Below are 23626 nucleotides of genomic sequence, written 5' to 3' on the forward strand. Positions count from 1 at the left end.
ATTAGAAATGTATAAATAAATAAGAATGAATGAGAATTGAGGAAAATTTGAATGAAGTGATTATACGATGCCAATGTAGGATAGGATTTATTTTGCTATAATGTAAAAATTGATTAGAAATATATAAATAGATAAGAATGAATGAGAATTGAGGAAAATAATGAAGTGATTATACGATGCCACGTACGATAAGATTTATTTTTTTATAATATATGTAGGATTTATAATTAAATGGATATATTGGATTTATCTAATAGTTTTATACAATTATTTAATAGTACAGACTTTATCTAATAGTTTTATACGATTATTAATAGTATAGAATTTATCTATAAATTTTTATAATTATTTAATAATTTTTAAATGTAAAAATTGATTATAAATGTATAAATAAATAAGAATGAATGAGAATTGAGGAAAATTAGAATGAAGTGATTATAGGATGCCACATAGGATAAGATTTATTTTGCTATTATATATATGATGATTTTGAAAGGGAAATAATAAATAAATTTAATTATTATCTTAATGAGGAAGTTGGAAAATAAAAAATTTAATGGGGAGAGAGATAATTAATCTTGACTGAAGAGAAAATCTTATATTGTGAAACAAAATAAAAAACTTAAAACATCTTATATCATGGATAGATATCTATATAATATATAAACACAAATTCTCCAGTGCATCTGGGTGCACGGTGCACCCGAATGTACAGGAGAACTTCGATAACATGATAGTGTCATGTAATATAGTGTTAGTGTCATTTCGTGACGGTGTTATTTATATATAACATGATATATAGTGTCATTTGTAAAACAAAATAGTGTTAGTGTTGTTTCAAGATAGTGTAAGTATTAGTGTCATTTTGCACCCGAGTGCACATGAGACCACCTCATACATAAAAGAGGAGTTTTTTCCCTCTATTTTATTTCTCTCTTCTCCACCAATTTTTATACCTATTTTTTTATATAATTTAATTTATTTTTTAAACATCGTTAAATTTGATTAATAAATAAATATTTAATATGTATCTTAAATTTATTTTTAATATATATTGTACATTTATTTATTTATTAATCAAATTTAACGATGTTTAAAAAATAAATTAAATTTTGCTAATGCTGCGCCTTTTTAAGTAATCCTCAATCCATATATTTGCATAGTGGGGCTAACTAAAGAATCCCAGTTTCTTGATTTATTTCTTCACCAATTTTTTTTTTTTTTTTTATCTTTCTCCTTTAATTGATACTTTAATTTGTTGGGCTCAAATCCAGTATAGAAATCGAAGAAATAAATACTACTTGTATTAGTAATCAGATTGTTTAATTTAAAAAAAAATGTTTCTCGAAAGTGTTAATGTGTATCTTGAGGTTGGGATAGTGATGTATCAACCTCTGTTAAAGAAAAGCAGGATGAAATATTACTTCCAAAGAGAAATTCGAAATTATCCATTTAATATCTTACTTTCCTTTTTAATAGTTTTGCTAAGTTTGTTAAGGGAATCATACATTTATTGATACAGTTGACCTTCATATCCTATCTCAAAATTAATGAAAGGGCATTATAGTCATCTATTATTTTCAGAAATTTTAAGGGGTATTATGGCAGCCATAATTATGGCTCCATATAATTTCCCTTTTATTAATTTACGTGTCTCATATTTTGGGGTCATTATTATTGAGATGAATGAACTATATATGTTTTTATTAGTAATTAAATATATCAAATTTTATCTAAAGAACTATATAGATTAGATTTGTAAGCAAGAAAAGAAAGTAAGTCAAAGTTTTCTTATTATATTCGTCTATCATGATCCAAATAGATGCAACTTTTAACAGCACAATTTCCGAAATTTACTGTGTATAGAAGCCAAAAGCTGTTGATTTTGCTTTTTGAAAATCAAAACCTTTTTAATTTTCATTTTATTTTTACAAATATACCGGTCTTTCCTCGGGAGAAAATTAATGTCTTTTGCGAATCAATAAATTTATGCAGCCACAGGACCACTCACACACTAATATAATAAGAATAATTTTGATTTATTTAATTTATTTTTTAAATAAAAATAAAATTTAATTATTTTATTATATTCTCTACATGGTACTTATTTTTTTAAAATTTTATTTGCATTTTTTATTTTTAATTTATTTTTTAATAAAAATAAAAAAGTTACCAACAAATTGCAAAAAAATAACTATAATATAGAGAATATGATAAAATAACTAAAAATTATGTTACACTTTTTTTCAACCAATCTTTTATCACCGTCGTTATGGTTCATATCACTTATATAATCAATAAACCACTTACTATAAATGAACCAGAATTACTGCTGGCCAGAAAGAAAAAAAAATCCCAGAAAACGAGGAATGGGGAGTACAATGTTAGAACCGGGTACACGATCGAGATATTACAAAATAAATATTTTGAGATAATACAACTCAAAATAATTGAAAATATTACAAAAGAAATAATTTGAGAAATTACAACTCAAATAAATATATACAACTGAAATACACTGTATAAATAAATTATACGTTTAAACAAATCAAGTCGAGTCGAGATGAATCTCTTCCCGCAAGAAGATTATCGCCCCGGTAGTGCTCTTCGGTTTGACGTATCTTCCCCAAAGGTAAAACGACTTCGTCTCGTCGGATGTAGCACCACAATCCGGCGAGCTCCGGCGAACTGAATAGGATCAAGAACTGAGCTAGAGGTTGAGGTGGAATGCAGAATTTGATGTGAGTTGTGAGTTCTCAGAGTCGTTAGTTCTGAGTTGTGAGTTCTAAGTTGTGAGTTATGAGTTCACAACACACCCGTATATATAGGTGTTAAACCTAGTGTGAACGGCCGGTGTGAACGGCCGGTGTGAACGGAACGTCAGTCAATTCCGGCGGGTGCGGTAGGTGGCCGCAATCGTTGAACGCGGTAGGTGGCCGCAATCGTTGAACTCGGTAGGTGGCCGCAATCGTTGAACGCGGTAGGTGGCCGCAATCGTTGAACGCAGAAGTTGAAACTGATTTTCCCTCTTCAACATCCAAACTTTGACATACAATATCTCACTCACCGGAAATCGGTTTTGAGACTTCAAGTATATCACGTTGATCTACTCGAGATGTAGATTAACATCCAATCATTATTTTAATTAAATAATAAATATTTAATTAAATAAAAATTTTCAGATATGGCATAAAACCATATTTCCAACAATCCCCCACATGAGTGAGAAATCAGTATGCGAAAGTATGCAGACACTTAGCTCAGTCCTCTTAAGATACAACATTGCATTTGGAAAGGTAGCTTGTGGCTTTGAACCTGCCATAGTCAATATTATCGAGTATACCGGCGGCCTAGTGGATTGTGTTCCTTGAACTAGTCCTCCTCGGTGTATACTGAGTCAACAATATTGACACAATATTGCTTCAATCCTTATTCGTTCTCACGTTTGTGTCCATTACTGGCCTTGGAACATCTCTTTGGATTCATAAGTGTTTCAATCGAAGCGGCCCCACTTCACACTTACATAGGTGACTCTTAACTCAAGTATCCTGCTATACTTGTCCTCTTCGAGGAGTTCTAGAGTCATTAAAAGTCAAAGACTTAACCTCACCACGTGCAGGTTTCCGAACACTCACTGTTCTACAAGGAATAGGCAATTCGAGTGTTCAACACACGGATTTTCATAGCTTAGTTGTCCCATTGAACCAAGTTCTTGGGATCCTCCAGTCATCATGGTTGGGTTGCCACTATGATTATCCTTAATTTGTGGACTTCAAACCCATTCCCCCTAACAGTTTATACATCTGATCTCGATGGATACTTTTTGTCAAAGGATCCGCTATGTTATCAATTGATCTTATATAATCAATTGAGATAACTCCACTAGTGATCAAATGTCTCACGGTATTATGACGTCGACGAATATGTCTCGACTTACCGTTATACAAATGGTTTTGTGCTCGTCCGATAGCAGCTTGACTATCACAATGAATTATCACGGACGACACAGGTTTCGACCAACATGGAATATCCTCGAGGAAATTTCTAAGCCACTCGGCTTCTTCACCAGCTTTATCCAAAGCTATGAATTCTAATTCCATGGTCGATCTAGCAATACATGTTTGCTTCTTGGATTTCCAAGACACAGCACCACCCCCCACAGTGAATACATAACCGCTCGTTGAAAACGAGTCTTTGGCATCAGATATCCAATTTGCATCACAGTACCCTTCAAGTACAGAGGGTTCCCTAGTATAATGAATCGCATAGTTTTGAGTATATTTCAAATATCTCAAAACCCTTTCAAGAGCTTTCCAATGTTCATTACTAGGGTTAGCTGTAAAGCTGCCCAACTTGTTGACCGAGCATGCTATATCGGGACGAGTGCAATTTGTTAGATACAACAAGCTCCCAATAATCTTCGCATATTCTATCGCGTCAACAGGTTCTCCCTTGTGTACACTCAAATGCACACTAGGTTCCCATGGTGTCTTAGCTATTGGCTTGTCAAAAGCGTTGAATTTCTTTAACACTTTCTCAACGTAGTGAGATTGTGTTATAGTAATACCATCAGGTCTTCTTAGAATTTTAATTCCAAGGATAACATCAGCTAAGCCCATATCTTTCATGCTAAAATTTTTACTTAGCATGCCTTTGGTTTCTTGAATCACTCGGGAATTACTTCCCATGATGAGCATGTCATCTACATAAAGACAAACAATAACATATCCGTTATTAGAATTCTTAATGTAGACACATTTATCGCACTCATTGATTCTGAATCCATTTGACAACATTACACTGTCAAATTTTAAATGCCATTGAAGCGGTGCTTGCTTCAACCCATATAAAGACCTTTGAAGTTTGCATACTTTGTGCTCTTGCCCAGGTACTACAAACCCTTCAGGTTGCTTCATATATATTTCATCTTCCAACTCGCCATACAAGAACGCAGTTTTCACATCCATTTGGTGAATCTCGAGATTGTGCAAGGCAGCAATAGCGAGAAGCATCCGAATAGATGTTAGTCTGGTCACAGGTGAATAGGTATCGAAGAAATCGTACCCTTCTTTCTGCCTGAAACCTTGAACGACAAGTCGGGCTTTGTACTTATCTATAGTACCATCAGATTTGTACTTCTTCTTTAGGATCCATTTGCATCCTAAAGCTTTACTTCCAGGTGGTAGATCCACTAACACCCAAGTATGATTCTGCATAATGGAATCAATCTCAATATCGATGGCTTCTTTCCAGAGAGCTGCATCTGAGCCAGACATAGCTTCTTTAATCGTCACCGGTTCGCCATCTAGCATCAAGACAACATAATCCGGTCCATAGACATTAGCTTTTCTAACTCGTTCCCCACGTCTCGGTTCTACATCCATAGGTTTAGACCTTGGTCTTTTCCTATTAGGTGGTACAGGATTAGAACCCGTGGCATCATCTACTTGAGTAGAATTACTTGCTACTTCCATAGGTTTAGAACCTGTAGCATCACCATCAACTCCATCATTAGAGTTCGATGTACCTTTATCCTTGTTAGGATAGATATTTTCAAAGAATATAGCATTCCTTGATTCTATCGTTGTCCCAACATGTATATCAGGTATCTCCGATCTGTGCACTATAAAACGATAGGCACTGCTATTAAGTGCATGACCAATGAAGATACAATCCACCGTTTTAGGTCCTATTGTAACTTGCTTTGGTAAAGGCACTTCTACCTTGGCTAAACACCCCCACACTTTGAGGTATTTATACGAAGGTTTCCTTCCTTTCCATAGCTCATAGGGAGTTACATCTTTCCCTTTGAGTGGAATCTTGTTCAAGATATAGTTGGCCGTTAAGACAGCTTCCCCCCACATGTTCTGGGGTAATCCTGAACTAATCAACAAGGCATTCATCATCTCCTTATGAGTTCGATTCTTGCGTTCAGCAACGCCGTTAGATTGTGGTGAATAAGGAGCTGTCGTTTGATGGATTATACCACTTTCGTTGCATAATTCAGCAAACGGAGCTACATACTCTCCACCTCTATCACTTCGAACCATCTTAATTCGACATCCAAGTTGATTCTCGGCTTCATTTTTGAAGTTTATAAAAGCTTCAATAGCCTCATCTTTACTTTTCAATAAGTAAAGGTAACAATACTTTGTGCAATCGTCTATAAAGGTGATAAAGTACTTCTTGCCACCTCTAGTTTGCACGAACTTTAAATCACAAACATCGGTGTGAATAAGTTCCAATGGTTGAGTGCTCCTTTCTACCGATTTAAACGGTAACTTAGCCATTTTGGCTTCAACACAAACTTCACATTTTTCTTGTGAGTTGTATTCATCAACTTTTAGTAAATTCATTTTTACTAATCTCTTTATAGCATTTAGATTAACATGTCCAAGTCTACAATGCCATAAATCTGAACACTCAATCAAGTAAGCAGAAGAGGTTGATGCATCTTTATTGATCTTAGCCTTGGCAGGCTTACAAGCTCTTACACCAAGTTTGAAAAGTCCTTCGGAGGCATAGCCTTTCCCTAGGAACTTTCCCCACTTGCGTATTACAACATAATCAGATTTGAAAAATAATTCAAAATCCTTATTCGTAAGCCTAAAGCCCGAAATTAAATTCTTTCGGACAGTTGGAACGTGTAATACGTCTTTTAATGTGATCTCCACGCCCGACGTGAGTTGAAGAATCACATCTCCCATGCCAAGGACTTGGGATGTCCGCTCGCTAGCCTCCATTATCGTTTTGTTTTCCACTTCCTTGTAGTTGTGGAACAACTCACGATTTATGCAAATATGGACGGTAGCACCGGTATCCACGAACCAAGCGTTCGGGTTGTCCACATGATTCACCTCGGAGATCATGGCAGCAAAGTCATCGTGGTTCCAATCGTCGAAGTCCTTCTCGACGTTGTTCACGTTGCTCTTTGCCTTCTTCCGCTTTGGCTTGCGGCAATCCTTAGCCATGTGACCTTGTTTGTCACAATTAAAACACACACCATCAAACTTTGATGGTTGATGTCCGCCTTGCTTTCCTTTACCCTTATTATTAGGGTTAGGGCGACCACGTTTGTAGGAGGGACCGCCTTTCTCGGTGAGATTGGCCTTTGCCTCCATTGGAGCTTTTCCCTTTTGATCACGACTTCTCACGTGATCCTCCATTTGAAGCTTGGATAACAATATCGGCACGGACATTTTCGAGCGCTCATGCTTCAAAAGGTTTTGAAATTTCCTCCAACTAGGAGGTAATTTCTCTATGATGATTGCAACGAGCAATGCATCCGCCAAGGGCATCCCTTCGGCTTGAACCTCATGTGAAAGATTTTGGAATTCTTCCACTTGGTCCATCAATGGTCGGGAGTCGACCATTTTATATTCCAACCATTTGGCAACGACATACTTGGTAGTATTCGCCTTGTCCACTTGATACTTTAGATCAAGGGCCTCCCACAATTGTTTCGCGGTTTCATGAACCTTGAAAACATGGTAGAGCCGTTCGTCCAGAGACATGAGAACGGTGTTACGGCACAAGTAGTCGCCGCGACACCAGTTCAAATATCCGGCACGAATTTCTTTGCTTGTCTCCCCTTCCCCTTCACTCGGGGTTGGAGGTTTATCCTCCATTAAGAATCCGGCAACCCCCACGGTTGTGAGGTAGAATAGCATCTTCTCTTGCCAATATTTGAAGTTCTTGCCTGAGAACGTTGATGGTTTCTCGGCAAGACCAATAGTTCTAGATGTTGACGAAGAAGCCCCCGTTGATGCAAACGAGGAAAATATTGACGACGTGGTTGAACCGATGGTTGCAGAGGTGGTGGAGCCGTCCATATTGACGTCGGTGTGAGCCATTTCTCGAACGTGTATCAACGGCAGAGAAATTAATCTTCTTGCGATTGTTAGAACCGGGTACACGATCGAGATATTACAAAATAAATATTTTGAGATAATACAACTCAAAATAATTGAAAATATTACAAAAGAAATAATTTGAGAAATTACAACTCAAATAAATATATACAACTGAAATACACTGTATAAATAAATTATACGTTTAAACAAATCAAGTCGAGTCGAGATGAATCTCTTCCCGCAAGAAGATTATCGCCCCGGTAGTGCTCTTCGGTTTGACGTATCTTCCCCAAAGGTAAAACGACTTCGTCTCGTCGGATGTAGCACCACAATCCGGCGAGCTCCGGCGAACTGAATAGGATCAAGAACTGAGCTAGAGGTTGAGGTGGAATGCAGAATTTGATGTGAGTTGTGAGTTCTCAGAGTCGTTAGTTCTGAGTTGTGAGTTCTAAGTTGTGAGTTATGAGTTCACAACACACCCGTATATATAGGTGTTAAACCTAGTGTGAACGGCCGGTGTGAACGGCCGGTGTGAACGGAACGTCAGTCAATTCCGGCGGGTGCGGTAGGTGGCCGCAATCGTTGAACGCGGTAGGTGGCCGCAATCGTTGAACTCGGTAGGTGGCCGCAATCGTTGAACGCGGTAGGTGGCCGCAATCGTTGAACGCAGAAGTTGAAACTGATTTTCCCTCTTCAACATCCAAACTTTGACATACAATATCTCACTCACCGGAAATCGGTTTTGAGACTTCAAGTATATCACGTTGATCTACTCGAGATGTAGATTAACATCCAATCATTATTTTAATTAAATAATAAATATTTAATTAAATAAAAAATTTTCAGATATGGCATAAAACCATATTTCCAACATACAATGATAAAGAAGTAGTACTAATTAACTGGCTTCCAAATCATAAAAATAAGTAATATATGACTTATTTATTCTAATTACCCCCTCGCATCCTAAGAGCATTGGCAACGGACATCCTCGATGCCTTACTCGAACTCAAGTAGCCACTCGAGTAGGCGTTGCAAGTGAGTGCTACTCGAGTTATCGAGTATGCTCGATAATTTCTTTTTTTTTTTTTTTAAATTCTCTTCTTCTCTTTAAAAATTTCTCTCTCCTCTTTAAAAACTAAAAAAATCAAGTAGGCTATCAAGGAACCCCAATGCAGCACTACCTACTCAATAACACAACCACTATCAAGTAGGCTATCAAGTAGGCTATCAAGGAACCCCCAATGCGGATGCTCTAAATATGTGTTGTTTGATGACTTCCAATAACGTTGTTTTATACGATAGTTTTAGATATATTTACTAAATTAACCTATTTGTTAGCCTCTTTCATTAATTATTTAATTATCTCATGTTTACTACATCTTGCCTACTTCTCTCTCTTCATACTTATTCTTTTCTTTTCTCAATCAAACTTCTCTTTTTTTTTTGATCGGTAAAATTAAAATTTTATTAAGATAAAAAGCAAGGCACCAGGGATGCCAATCAAAACAAGAAGGAAAGATTGAAACCCTTTGAGCACCACATGGTGAAAGGGATTCTCAACTCCAAAACTTTATAGACCTCATTCCAACTCCAAAGTCTACCCTTGATCTGTAAAACAAGTCTCTCAATATCCCAAATCTTTCCTTGAAAACGACACTCATTTCTTTTTTCCCATAGTGTCCAAACCGTTCCCACCCATAACGCATTTAGCAATCTTCTTCCTTTCTTCTTTTTGGCAGCAGAGATGAAGGAAGTGTAATGATGGAGAGTACCTCTAGGATTTGCCGTTTTGATGTGTAACCATTGGAAGATTTGGTCCCACACCGCCGCAGCTTTCGGGCAATGAAGAAACAGATGTTCCGTCGTCTCCTCTCCAGCAACGCAGGCGTTGCATCCTCTCTCTTCCCAGCTAATTTGAATTTGTCGTCTTCTTAAGTTGTCACAGGTAGCCAAACGATTTCTAAGACATCTCAACGCTGTCACCTTGGCTTTGTGCGATGTTGGAGCCTCCCAAACCATAGCCATCTCAGCCGGTTGAGTTTGTTGCGCCTCTCTGGAAGCCGCCACCAAATCATAAGCCGACTTTGTTGAGAATTTACCGTCCGTAGTTGCCCTCCAACTCCATCCATCAGTTAAACCTGTAGAAGGGACAAAAGCAGCAACAAGTCTTAAAAGTTCCTCCACCTGGCCATTCTCTCTTTCCCTCAAATCCCTCCTCCAATTCACCGACCACACCCACTCTTCTCCTTCCCAAAACCCACCCTCTCCGACAAGGGCTTTCTTATTCGAGCACAAGTTATACAATCTCGGGAAAGAGAACTTGAGAGGTTTGTTAACCGCCCACACGTCCTCCCAGAACATTGTATTCATCCCATCCCCGAGACTGTGTTGAAGGTGATCAATGAACCATCTATCGTCTCTTCCTCCCCCTTTCTCCACAATTTTCGCCCACCACCCCAACTGCCCACTTCTTCCCACCATCGAGCAATCCCCCTCTTCGCCCCAGACAAGTTCCCAATAAATCGATTTGATCACTCAAACTTCTGCCCACTTCTCAATCAAACTTCTCTATGACTATACTAATGTAAAAATTAACATTAAATAAGATTAATTAATATGAATATAAGTATTTTTCATTAATAATTGTGCAAAATATTAAAACGACTTATATATAAAATGGGAGGGAGTGTATAACTTTTTTCTTAAGACAACTTTGTATGAGAGTCGTCTTGTCAAATTATGATTTATATATTCTCTGAAAAACATCCAAACAACAAGACATTTTTCACGAAATCGATAGTCAGTCACACCTTTATCAATTCCAGAAATTGGATAGACATAAAAGCAAAGAAGTCCACATTTAATTGGTATTCAAAGAAAATGGCTTTCAAACAAACAAGAGCCATATTTTATTGTCCCATTCACAAATGTCAATCAATTTTATCAAACAAAACGTCCATTTTTCTCTCTTTGTTACAAAGTGTGCAGACATACAAAAATTTCTGTTGATTTTTTTTATTATTCTATCAAGAATGGGAGGCTCGACATACCTGTCGTCGTACCATTGTATTTTCATGCTATTTTGAGAATTAGTTGACTTTTACAACAATTTGTGTGGATATATATATATATATGTGAATTTGTAAGTACATAATGATGATGCATTTTTTTTTTGCTTGCAGAAACCATGTCACATTAGTAATTGATGAATTCAATGTTTTGTAAGGAAACTAATTCAATGTTTTTTTTTTTACTTTGGGGGAGAGGAAGCAATGGGGTTTGATCTATGGACCTCACTGTTCATAGACAGGAGTTCGCACCGCTTGGTGTCCGTTTGGGGACAAACTAATTCAATGTTTTAATTCCATATTGGTGGTAATGTTTCGCTGACTTTGGCATTCATTATACAATAAATCTACTTAGCTATATTGTGATCACCCACAAATTAGTTCAATGGGCAAATTTTTGATTTATTTATTTTTTTTTAAAATTAAAATAGGATTTAGTTATTTTATTGTATTTTCTATATTGTAATTATTTTTATTATTTTTTTGTATTTTTTAATAAAAATAAAAAATTATAAAAAAAATAACTACAATATAAAAAATACAAAATAACTAAATCTTATTTATATTGTACTAAAAAATAAGTCAAATATTTTTTTTATTTTCTATTTAAGTAATTTTTGGGTGGTCACAATGTGGCTGTTTATCATCACTTCATTATATATTTTTCACTTTTTTTGCTTCATTATAATCAATGCCCAAATTAGTGGAATTTTCACTCCCTCCAAAATTCGAGTTCAGGTAAAAAAAATTATCAAATAAATATCAGTTATAGGATACATTAAATCAATACTTACAAATTAATTTAAGATCTCATCATATATGAAGATCTCATTCTGAACACCATACAAATACGAAAAATATATTACACCGCACGTAAAAAGGATTGAGCCCAATACCTTTTGCAATTTGGGTGAAAGTCCATGAGTTGAATGATGGAATGCTAAAGTGTTTATAATATACAACCGAGAATAAAATTTAAGAATTTAATTGTATATGATTATGTGTAAATAGACCCTAAAATATGTTTTTAGACCTCAAATTTACTTCTCTTGTTATTTCCTGGAATTCCATATAGAATCATCTATATATAAACTTAATGGTTTCAACATTGCATTGTTTGATTATGAGGTTCTTTTAGACGAATATGAATAGTCGTAAGCACAAAATTATTTTTTTTTCGTGCTTCTCATGTGATTTGACAGATTACTCATCATCTTCTTCTACTTGTTACGGCGGAAAACTCACTGATACTCATTAATTGGCGAGGATGTATTCCCTTTGTTGACCTCATGCCACCAGCTCCCCCTATGATGAGGACTCTTCGCTCCACTATGGTGAGCTGGCTCTTGATGATGTTTGTTTTGGTTTATTTGTTTTGGTTTATTTTGTTTTGATTTATTTTCTTTTTGATGATGTTTTTCCTTTGTCCTCTAGATGTAATCACTTTTGGGTTGCATCTATGTATGTCTTTTGTCCATTTGATTTATGCTTTTCCTTGTTGATTTCGATGGGTGTTATTACTTTTGGGCAGCGTTGTGTATGAGAATACTGGTTGATGTTTATTTACAGGTCGGGTGTCTACCTAACTACAGGCGAGCATTCGCATTTCAGATCGGATTTTTGCTTATTCCGATCCGATCCAAAAATCCAAAATTTTTTTATAATTCAAGCTGATCCGAACCATATTATCCGAAGACCCGAATCTGAAAAATTTCGGATAAAATCCGATCCGAACCGAAAAATCTAAAACTTGAAAAAAAATTCGAAATGTGAAAAAAAATTCAATAACCGAAAAAATTCGAAAAAGCCGAAATAGATATCAACCTAACCAATTAGATAATTACAATCGAATTAAGGTCCTAATTAATAAGCCATTAATTGTAATCAACCAAGATTAGAGTATAAGGTTAGAATTTAGAAATATTTAACTATTTAAAAATTAATTATTATATATATATATATAATATTATTTATATTATAAATATAATTCGGATTTCGAATTTTAAAAGTGTCAATCCGATCCAATCCGAAAATCTGAAATTTGCTTAAAATTCAATCTGATCCGATCCAAAAATCCGAATCAAATTTTAAATTCCGGTTTGATTTGAATCGGATATTTAAATTTTGAATATTTTGCTCATCTGTATGCCTAACCCCTCATCCCTTGAGTGTTTGTTTTTTTATGTATATTGCACCTTCATACAAGCATAATTATAAATTAGCCATATTTAATTTAGGCTGCGGTTTCCTTCTTTATTATGAATGCCAATGAGCCAAATTAGGGTCAGCCCAGCGAATATATGAGTCGTATGGTATAATTTGTTAAATTAGAGGGGCTTGGAGAGACGAACTAATTGTGCACTAAAATGAGGGGACAAAAATAGACTATAAAATATAAAATTTGTAAACTTCTACACGAAAGAAAATAAAATTATATTAATAACGAAGCGTAACTCAGTTAGTATAAAATGTTTAAATTTTCCTTTAATAAGTAGATCAGAGGTTCAAATTAAGCTACAGAAGCCTATCTAACCCAGGTATTTCAAAGTTATCACTCACTAGTCACTACCCAGCTCCAATTGATTACCAAGGCTCGAACCAATTTTATCCACCTCACATAACTTCCTAGAATCCACAAATTAATTCATAGCAAGAGATATAAGGAGCCGTTTATTTTGTACAATTGAGTATTTTTATTAATTATTTAACTATATATATATCGGAAACTCGAATTCATAACCTTTTAGTCATAAAATCGTCGACTCACAACACAACTTACCATGCAATTAGGAGAAAAGTTAATGGTTCTCACCTTCTTAATTAATTTATACATCTTCATCGTTTGAAAGAGTTGGATTCATCGTCATATACATAGACGGAGCCAGGGGGGGCTAGAGCCCCCTCCCAAATTTTGAGGTTTTTTTTTTTTTTTTTTTTTTTTTTTTTTTTTTTTTTAATTTTAAAATATATATAGATATATGTTTATACCTATTATAAAATAATTTTATTTAATAAAAGAGTATTTGGTTATTATATTCTCTCATATATATACTTAATTTAAGGATAATTTCGTTATTTAAAACTATATAATCTATGAAATATTGTTTGTTATTATTACTATTATACTTATCTTTTAATAAAAAATGCCTAATATGTATGAAATGCTAAAAAAAATTATAATGTATTGAAACTAATTTGTAATATATAGAAAATATATAATCTATGAATATGTTGTTTGTTATTATTATTATTATGCTTTCCTTTTAATAGAAAATGTCTTAAATATACGGAATGTCCAAAAAAAGTTTTGTGATATATTGAAACTATATAATCTATGAAAATATTGTTCGTTATTATTAGTATTATGCTCGTATTTTAATAAAAAAATACCTTAAATATACAGAATGCCCAAAAAAAAAATTCTCGGGGGCTACCGCCCCCAAACCCCCGTACAGTTTCAGCCCCCCCCGGAAATTAATTCCTGGCTCCGTCCCTGGTCATATATATGATATTGAAATTTGATATATGAATCTGTAATTCAAAGAACTAGTTAAATAAATTCCATATGTAATCATAAAAACATATAGCTTACAGCTCAAATTCACTTCATCTCCCACCATTAATTAAGTACCACAAACCAGAGTTGTTATTTATTTCATCAATATACATATCAAACTCATCACAAAACTAAAAACTTTATCATCAAAAATTATTTTCTTGAAGCATATTTGTAATAATCGATCTAAAACACTCCAAGAAAGAAAAAACAACTCCAGATCAGAAACTCAAAAACCCTAATTTCATCAATATCCACACAACTATATATAGATCTGTAAAACTTAACCTGATTCCAAAATTTTCCAAACGGGGCAATCTGGTGTTATTGAAATCTCGATCGAGAAAGAGTCCAACTGTTGCCTCGTCTCAAAACAACAAAACGCAAACCACACTGCAAATATATATAGTAGCTAGCTAGCACTTATAATAACCCTAAAATTAAGAATTATAAATTTTCTCAAAAGAAACTAGAAGAAATCAAGAAAAGAGTTACAATAATATGATCGGACCGTGATGCCTCAATTCCCCCATGAAGAGAAGAAATAAAGTTTCAAAGCTTTTCACGAAGAAAACGAAAACACGACTGCGATAGTCTTGAATTCTTCTTCATCTGCAGCGTTGAAAAAGGGTGTGAATGAGTGGTTTTGGGTGGGAGATAATGATGATGGGTTTGATTTCTTGTGAGCATAATCATGGCGGCTTTGAAGGGGAGGGGAGTGGGGGCGAAGCATGATATAATATGAAATGATGATTGTTTGTGGGTTACGATGGGAATGATAGATATTAAAAGAAACAAGTATGCGAGGGTTTTTCGTGCTGTCTATTTCTTGCTTTCTTTTTGAAAGAAAAATTATGAGAGAGAATGAGAGAGTAGTGAGGGAGAGAGAGAGGGCCCCTTTTGCATTAGAATATTAGACCTGCTTTGTATTGACATCATTGAAAACCTGCTATGTTTTTTGATAAAGTTTCCTTATTATCCTCTTTCTTTTACTATTTGGGTTTTGTTTTCGGAATTATTTTTACCTCTTTCTTTTACTATTTGGGTTTTGTTTTCGGAATTATTTTTTTTTTTATCGAGAGTGAGTTGATTTTCATGAATAGGTTATGAAAATATTCATGTTATGTGTGCTTGGTTTCTTGTTCGAGTATGAAATTTCTTCACCTTTACTACTTTTATGACTTTGCCTTTCGATCTCATGATGTTGAAATTAATAAGATTACTCTAGAGGTGCGCGTTTGCTTTGATTGTAAAAATTTCATTAAAAATATTAATGAATAAAAAAAAAGAAAAATAATTTTATATATTTTTTATTGTTTTATCATATGTTTAATAAAGATGAAAATATGAAGAAAAATATTGAAAGATATTTTCACACGGAAAATATGAAGAAAAATATTGAAAGATATTTTCACACGACTACCTAAAGATAAGTATTACTCCCTCCGTCCCAGCTTTTGGTATCCAGTTGAGAACGACACGGGTTTTAATAAAGTGATTGATGTGTTATGAGTGGAATAAGGGTCCCACATTTTATGTGAGAGTTAAAATAAATTAAAGTGGAGTAAGGGCCCCACCTACTTTTACCAAAAATAGAAATGGATACTAAAATGTGGGACGGCCAAAAAAGGAAATTTGGATACTAAAAGCTGGGACGGAGGGAGTATTTAATATTGGTGAGAAAATGAGTGAAAATGAGTTACCCGAGAAAATATTTCATTATATCATACTAATAAACATGTGAAAATAGTGAAAAAATTGTGAATATATATATATATTTTATTTCCTTTTCCATCAAAGTGAACGCACCTTAATAAATATCCATCTTAATTGTGATATTAATAAATTTAATTAGAAATGAATAAATTTTAATTAAAAACCTTAAATAAATATAATTTAAAATTGATGGACCCTAATTGAGATGGATGTAGAGATGCGAATGAATCAAATAATTTTGGTTCGATCCGCAATTAATTCGAATTTTTGATATTCAAATATAAAATTTTGTCAAAATCATGATATTTGATTCAATATTCACCAAAATTCGGTTGTATATGTTATATATATATATATATATATATATATAATAAAATAGATATAAAATAAATAAATAAAGAATATTTACTTAAATAAAAAGGAATATCACTACAAAAAAACAAATGATTACCGGCGGCATTTGCCATCGGTAATTTCGAAGCGGCCGCCGGAAAACGAACTACCGACAGCATATTTCTCGTCGGTAACACAATTACCGGCGGCAAAACAAATCGCCGGTAAGTACCGGCGGCGGTACCGCCGTTATAATTCGTCGGTGAACGGCGGAGAACTGCCGGCATATTACCGGCGGCAGGCTGCCGCCGGTAATTACTGGCGGCTATTTTGCCGCCGGCAATCTTCACCGGAGGGCGGCGGTGTTTCCCGCCGAACACTGTGGCCGTTACCGGCGGCCGGTAATTTTTTTTGAAATTTATTTATTTATTTATTTATTTATTTCATAAGTTAGACGAACTTTCCAGTCGGTCACCCATCTTAGTTGTGCTCTAAGTCAAGCACGCTTAACTTTGAAGTTCATTTGGAATGGTCACCAGTACAAAACACTCGTATTATTGATATATATAGTACCTATTAATTCATTTAAAGTCTAATTCAATATACAAAATCATATATTCATAACCTTATAATATGTCGAGATGGTATCCATGAGATGCTGTTAATTACGGATCGGGCTCATTTTTGTCTTTATTTTTATGTCGCAAAAGTATTTATTTATTTATTTATTATTATTATTATTATTATTATTATTATTATTATTATTATATATATATATATATATATATTTATCAATCTAATTTATACACCATAAGTATTTTAATTTGATAATTGTAATGTATTTTGAATTTATTTCCATACGTCCTTATTTTTATAAAAAATAAGTATTTTAATTTGTTATAAGATAAGTAATTTGAATTTATTTCCATACGTCGTTATTTTGAATTTATTACTTTGTTACGAAGTAAGTGTAATGTTGTTTGAAAACATGAAATTAATAGTTGTTCAACATAACATAAATGTAAAAAGAAAGTGCAAGTGTAATTTAGTTCCAAAACATAGTTCAAACAAATAGTTCCAAAACATGAATTAAGTAGTCCAAAACATGAAATTAATAATTCCAAAACATGAAGTGCTGCTCAAGGTAGCTGACCCGATCGCCTCATGAACTCCTCGAATTGAGCCATACGCTGCTCGAGGGCCTTACGTGCTGCTCGCTCGGCCTTACGTGTTGCTTGTTCGGCCTGAAGGCACTCTTCCAGCGTGGAGATCCGTGTCTCATACAGCTGCTGAGACATCGCGGAAGTGCATGTGCTTTGAGTAGACCCCCTACTAACCTGGCTCCGACCGGCACTTCCAGTGCCGTAGAGCCGGGACCTGTCGGGCTGTACGACCTCCAAGTAGATCTCAGGCAGCCGATCCTCTCGCCCAGTCTCAACAGCAATGCGACGAATCTCCGCCTAATTCAGACATAACAATGCAAAATTGTATTAAAATAAATACATTTCACTATGTATTACTAATATTTGATTAAACTTAAACGCTTACATCTAGTCTCTCATCCCTCGCTGACAGAAAAGTTACATCCTCGCGCATGTGGAGGTGGAGGAAGGTGCTATAGTTCTGTGCAGCCGGGGGGAGTCCAGTCTCCAAGCTCTGTCCATGCATACATATAAGATAAATAAGTTATTATTTGCCATATTATATATATATATATATATATATATATATATATATATATATATATATATATTGGGGGCCGCTCCAATGAGACCCCCTAATTTTAGTGAGATCTAGGGCACGATCTGGTGCGTTTATTTTATCAATCCTATTGTATCTGGAGGGTGATTTTTTTTCGCAGGGTTCGAATCCTGGAGGTAGCAGAATATTTTAAATTTTGTTATTCATCAGTATATACTGCATTGTTCATCAGTATATAGGCCCTGTTCATCAGTATATATATCTTATTCATTACGAATTTTTAAAATTTTATTTTTCATCAGTATATACTTCTTGTTCATTAAATATACGTTTTGTTCATTAGTATTATATGTCTTATTCATTGTACTCATGTTACACGAAAAATAAGGGGTCTCACTGGAGCGCGCCCCTATATATATTTATATATATTACTTATGAATTTATTTGATAATTACTAACCAGACTCTGCTGCAGGATACGAGTGGACTGAGACCCTCCCACGTGCCTGCTGATCCCTGTACCGGGTCCATCGGGCTCAGACATCCGGTTCGCACGTGCTCACTGGGAAACGGCCTGAACAGCCTCCTGACTCCAGTATGCCTGGAGTCCTATCCAGAATTCGGTAGACATCCAGAGGGGTCTATCCATCAGCAGACCTGCATCGATACTAGCCCTGAGCTTCCTCTTGTAGTCGCTCATCATGTCACTGTACCTCTTGCTGGCTTTCTGTTCCCACATCGCCCTTACCTCAAGCTCTTCCCCAGGCGACCAAGCAAACTCTTTCTGTTGAAAGAAATAGTTAATTTAATATATAACATTTTACAACAGATAATGATAAATTTATATGTACTATATATTCAATCATACCCGCAATTCGTCAAAGTACGAATCCTTCACATTTGGGGGAGTCAACCTCCAAGTGTACCCGCCTAGGTTATCAACCCTCTTAAATGCTTTAGTGCAGGCTTTGGCCAGACCCACTGGCTCCATCAAAGTACTGTGTAAAACTAATTTAAGGAATTGTTTGCTATGCGAAAAATAATGATTTAAATTAAAATACTTACCCATTAGGCATCCTCGATCTGAAAGACAATCCTTCCAGCTTCCTTAATCGAGCTGGCCCTGATGTGGGCAGCTGATGGGCCTATGGGCCTTCTAGCCCGTGAACTACTAGAGGCCTGGGGAGTCTCAGGAGTCGCAGAAATGTGCGAACCAAACCCATCAGATGTGTCATCAGTCGGCTGCTCATCTCGATCAAACCGACCAGATCGACTAAACGCAAATAAACCTCTACGAAGAGACATGTTACCTGTTTCAAATTGATTTAGATAAGCATTGACACACATAAAATATCATAAATTACTTGAATCAAACGAAATTTCGACAGCATAACTCAACTATATATCAACCAAACAAACAAATACATTGTCAAAGTCTTCTGTAACCTTTACGAAGCCCAAGTGCTCTATTTGATTCAAGATTTCTGTTCCCGATCTCTGTTCTGGTGGATCCACATTGCAAGTCTTATTCTTCAAGAATGATGTTCTATTTCTTCTAAACACATGGTTACGAGGTAAGAACTTCTGATGATTGTCAAACCACAATTGTTTTCCACTATTCGTTAAAGTGAATGCTTTTGTATTCTCCATACAATGTGGACATGCCAATCTCCCAGCTGTACCCCACCCAGACAACATAGCGTACGCTGAAAAATCACTGATAGTCCAAATAAGAGCTACCCGCATGTGGAAATATTGCTTCACAGATACGTCGTAAGTGTTCGCACCTACGTCCCACAAATATTTCAACTCTTGTATCAGTGGCTGCAAGAATACGTCCAACTTTATCTTTGGATTAGATGGCCCAGGCACGAGAACTGTGAGGAACATGAATTGTTCTTTCATGCACAACCATGAAGGCAAGTTATATGGTGTGACAGTGACCGACCAAGATGAATATTGACGTCCTGATTGTGCAAAGGGGGCAAAATCATCTGTAGAGAGACCTAATCTCACATTTCTAGTCTCCTGAGCAAATTCAGGATAAACTGAATTCAAGTGTTTCCAAGCCGGAGAGTCTGTCGGGTGGCGCATAACCCCATCATCTGTTGAAGTCGCATGCCAACGCATATTCTCAGCTGTTGCTGCAGATGCAAACAACCTCTGCAGTCGGGGCGTCAAAGGAAAATAGTGCATCTGTTAGGGGGAACAGGTTTCTTTCGCAAACGTCCAGATGCACGTCGTGTCTCTTTATATCGACAGAAGTTTCATCTATGCAAATCACTATCATCCCCCCAATACAGCATGCAATTATTAACACAACAATCGATCTTCTCTACCGGCAAACCCAAACCGCGCAGATTTCTCTTCGTACTATAGAAGTCTTCTGGACAGTTGTTATCCTTCGGTAAAGCATTTCGAAACATCGAAGACAACTGATTGTAAGTTCTCTCTGATATGTGGCTTTCAGCCTTTATGCTCATGAATTGAGTCATCCAGGACAACTGTGAGTAAGTGTCACAGGATGGGTACAATGGATTATCGGCCGCGTTCAACATGTCATATATCTGTTGAGCGTCAGGATTGGGCGGCTCCTCCATATTTGAAACATCTTGGTAATTACTAGATCCAGCATGATCATGCACCATCCTTTCGTAGTTATTGTATGACCCATCATCCTCATCCATTACTTGGTAATTACTAGGTCCAACATGTTCTGTCGCCATACACATCGGTGCTTCCCCGTGATAAACCCAGGTTGTGTAATTGTGGACAAATCCACGCCTAGTAACATGTTTTCTGACTGTAGGTACAGATAAAAAGGCTTCATTGTTACACTTCTTACACGGGCGCGCACCTAATGTTACCTACTCCATCTGTATACGCCGTTTGATTTATCGCATAATCAAGGAAACTCTCAAGTCCCGTTTCAAATGCAGAACGATCATTGTATCTCGCGTACATCCACATGCGATTATCACTCATTCTTGCAAATTCTAATTGAAAAAAAATAAATAAAAGATCATAAATTACTTGAATCAAACGAAATTTCGACAGCATAGCCCCACTATCCTAACTACCAAGTGCTCGACTCTACCAGCAGCTATAGTGACCATAGTGGTCCTAATTTACTAAGCTTATAATAGGTCTACCCGGCCCCCCAATGTCGAAGCAATAATACAATACATATAAAGCAATAAAAAACAAAGTAATTAAATTTAAAACAATCATTTGTTGGGAGAAGATCCTTAAGAAATAATCAATTTCTATCCCAAAGGGAGAAGATCCTTAAGAAATTGATTAAATCTATCCCACAATATATAATATCATATCATTTCATGATAAACACATACTAGCATACTTAAAATTCAATTAATCATACTTCATTTAACAAAATTATCTAACATAAATAAATCTCTAACAAATTCATACTTAAAATTAATCATGCTTTATAATTAATCAAACTTTAATTTAAAATTAATCAAACTCCAACAATTATTAATTAGATTCTAATTAACAAAATAATAGTAAAAACAAATTTAAAATTAATCATACTTCACATATTATAAATTAATTAAAATTAATCTAATTAACATTAATTTTAATCTAACAAAACAATTAATTAATAAATAAAATAGCGAGAACGAAAGCGTACGGTAGTGGTCGGCGGCGGAGCGGTGGCGATGGCGGTAGCGGCGTCGTTGAACTGAAATGTTAAAGAAAGAAAATGAGATGTGAAAGTGAGAGATAAAGAGAAAGAGAGAGAAATAAGACCTGCAGGGGTGGCTGGCCGGCGGCAGTGGACTGACGGCGGTGGTGGCTCGGCGGCGGCGGCTGGGGGTGGGGTGAGGCGGCGACTGGGGGTGGGAGGCGCGGTGGGGGGGGGGGGGGGGAGGGGAAAGGGCTGTGCGTGAAAAGGGGATCTGGATTTATTTAATTGCAGAATTACCGGCAGCAAAATGCCGTCGCTAATTATCGACGACAATGTGTGTATTTAGTTAAATTTAAATTTAAATTAATGCCGCCGGTAAATGCCAAAAAACGATCCGCCTTGTTTACCGTCGTTGGGCCGCCGGTAATTGCCGGCGGTAGCTCCGCCGCCGGTAATTTTGCCGGTATTTCGGCGTTCTTTTGTAGTGTATGGGAAAAAAATAATCAAAGCTTAAAAAAGACTTGCATTGTGATTTGAGATTTGGAACTTGAAATAATGTAATTATTTTTTTAACATGTATTATTGAGTGTTTATTAGATAAATGTATTGTGTGTGGGCTTCATATTATTTACAATATCGTTTTAGAAATTTTCTCCTTAAAAACTGTGAATTGAATATATTGAATCGAATCAAATAGTAGAAAGTTTTGAATCAAATATTCAATTTGTATTATTTAGAATACACTTAAAAGAATCTAAACGAATATTTGATTCAATTCGAATATTCACAAAAATAAGATTTGAAAGATATTCGAATACCGATTCAAATATATAAATATTTTACGAATACAAAATGAATACAATGATATTCGCTTCGATTCGTTTACCTTCTTAGATGGATGCATAATGTATACAACTGTTCAAATTATTATCATAAAATATATATATTTTTTATTATGTATAGTGACATTCTGGAAAATAATATTGGCACGGCTGTTTGATTAGAAACATTTGCAGAAAAGTATTGTAAAAGAAAGACTTTCATTAATTATAGAAAGTAATTAATTTTACAATTTTTCTTTAAAGATCAATGTATACTATCCTCAAAAAATAGAGGGTGGTTCAGAGTAAAATGACAACGGTTTTATTGATGTAATTTGTCAATATATTTATATAATGTTTTGTAATATTATATATAGTTGTGTATGTTACACTCATGTAGGACGACGTTGGGCAATGAATATCTAATTTCGAGTTATTCTTATCTTTATATTAGAATACGTTATTTAATTATTTAAGGATTATTGCATATAAATTACTGAACTTTCAATAAATTCTCATTTTGCATACGAACTTTAAAATATTTATTAAAATTATTCAAATATAATTTTTTTCTCATTTTACATATTTGCCCACTTTTCATCATCATGATATGGCACTAATATACTCATTTGACATAAATATGTTTGCGTAGCATAAAATATGACCGTGTGGAAAAATAGAACTGACGTTGTAATGCATAGTTGGATTGAAACGACGTCATTTCAGGTCCAAAGTTTGGCCGAAAAATGAACATGATATGCAAAAAAAAAAAAAAATTAATAATAATAAGTAATTTTAATAAATATTTTAAAGTTCATGTGCAAAATGAGAATTTGTTGAAAATTCAGTAATTTATATGCAATTAACCCCATTATTTAAAAGTTACATTTTCAGAATATAACTCACAAAGTGTTGATTAATCAT

This window comes from Salvia miltiorrhiza, chromosome 6 (assembly GCF_028751815.1).
Source record: "Salvia miltiorrhiza cultivar Shanhuang (shh) chromosome 6, IMPLAD_Smil_shh, whole genome shotgun sequence".
In the NCBI taxonomy this organism is placed as follows: Eukaryota; Viridiplantae; Streptophyta; class Magnoliopsida; order Lamiales; family Lamiaceae; genus Salvia; species Salvia miltiorrhiza.